This window comes from Salvelinus namaycush, chromosome 18 (genome assembly GCF_016432855.1).
Source record: "Salvelinus namaycush isolate Seneca chromosome 18, SaNama_1.0, whole genome shotgun sequence".
NCBI lineage: Eukaryota > Metazoa > Chordata > Actinopteri > Salmoniformes > Salmonidae > Salvelinus > Salvelinus namaycush.
This window is the reverse complement of record NC_052324.1, coordinates 31,124,139-31,126,207: the sequence shown is the minus strand read 5'-3', so window position 1 is coordinate 31,126,207 and position 2,069 is coordinate 31,124,139.

The following is a 2,069-nucleotide window of genomic DNA, read 5'->3' as shown; positions in this document are numbered from 1 at the left end:
CCTGGGCCCGGTTGTGTCCCAGGATAAATACATCTTTCCCCCATTCATTGAGGAGACTCTCTCCATGCAGACACACTGTTGGATTTTGGTTGTGGCCTGTTTGTGGCTGTTTTACTTTCTTATTTTTTGTATTTTTTATTTTATTTATTTTTTGCTTTGGCAACTTTCAACACCCTGCATTATCACATCTATGCACGCAACCACTCACACTACTGACTACATATACCATTGTTAATTGTTATAGTTTACTTTAGTTAATAAATATATTTTTGTTATTCCTTATCTCCACATGGTCTCCCTTTTTGTTACGGGCTTCGAGCCGGTTCGTGACACCTTGTTATGCATGCCAAGTTGCTCTCCCAGAATATCATAATGAACCTACAACTTGGACTTTCTCCACTTCTGCTCTGCCTTTCTGCGAAACATGTAAGACATGAAAAACAAGTAATTTTGCCCTTCCATTATTGTTTTCTGTGATTTTCCCATCTGCCATCTTTCTCAAATTCTCTTATAGTCCTCTCTTCAGAACTACCATAGATAACAAGACACAAAAACCCTTCTTTCCATCAAAGTTTGAACAGGCACTATCTGTACCAGCCATTGATTTTGCATCTGTTACATCTTAATCCCAGTCTAAAGCTCAGTCATAGATCAGCTCTGAGAGGGGGGATAGGGGACGCAGGGGTTTGTCCTTGAGAGGCTCCCTGTCTGCTCTTGGTAATTACCAACAGCAGCATTCATGTTATTATCATAATGGCTGTTTGGATGCGTCTCGTTCTTGCACTCAGCCCACCGAGTGTTATTTTGGCGACGCAATTAATTTCCTCCCATTGAGCCTCTCGCCTGTATATAATTATTCCACCCGCTTGCTCTTGATCACCATCACAGAGGTGAGAAGAGAGACACGGAGAGAGAGAGAAGAGAGAGAGGTGGGGGGCACTGTCTGTCTTTCTCTCCGTCTACCCCCTCTATTCTAGCCATCTCTCTGCCCCTCTCAAGATATGTGTCATGTTCTGTTTGTAGAAATGAATTGATGCATACCTGTATATGCATTTCATTCAAAGAGTCTTTCTTAGAATTCCATTATGAGAGTAAAGTGTTTCCTTTTAATGTGATAAGCAGCAGCTCGGGAGAGTCGAACATGTCAAAGGGGATACCACTCTATGGCAGAGTCCAAAACGGCACCCTATTCCTTATATACTGTAGCGCACAGCTTTTGACCAGGGCTATGACTGACAATTCAAAATCAACTCAAATTTGAAAGGTCGCGTTAACATATTTTGCATGTTTTCGCAGGTGCAGCAAAATTCTTACGTTTCTAGCTCCAACAGTGCAGTAATACCTAACAAATACACACAAATCCCAGAAATGTTGAAGGAATTAAGTAATATCAGAATGAGCAATGTCAGAGTCCGGAATATATATATATATATACATACAGTACCAGTCAAAAGTTTGGACACCGACTCATTCAAGGGTTTTCTTTTTTACTATTTTCTACATTGTAGAATAATAGTGAGGACATCAAAACTATGAAATAACACATATGGAATCATGTAGTAACGAAAAAAGTGTTAAACAAATCAAAATAAATTTAGAGATTCTTCAAAGTAGCCACCCTTTGCCTTGATGACAGCTATGTACATAGGGCAGCAGTCTCTAAACTGCAGGGTAAAGTACCGAGTAATGATTGACGATTAAAGCCAACAGATCTAGGATAGGCATTGGCAGTTATCCATTTCAGAAATGCATCTGTGAAATTACATTTCCCTTTTGAGTGAATGCAAAGTGCATAGGCTTCATATTAACTCAAAGCACATAGCAGCACATGCTACTGGTGGTGGTACTATCAATCTCTAGCCTGCCTCCAAGCATCTGCTGCAATTTGCCCTGTGTGCCAACCCAGGGTGCATCCCAAATGCCACCCAATTTCCTTTATAGTCCACTACCTTTGATCAGAGCCCATAGGGTTATAGTGCCATTTTGGACGCAACCATACTTTTCATGGGAGATGGTTGCATACATCACATGTTTACAGGCAGAATACAGATGACATTACAGCAAAGAAA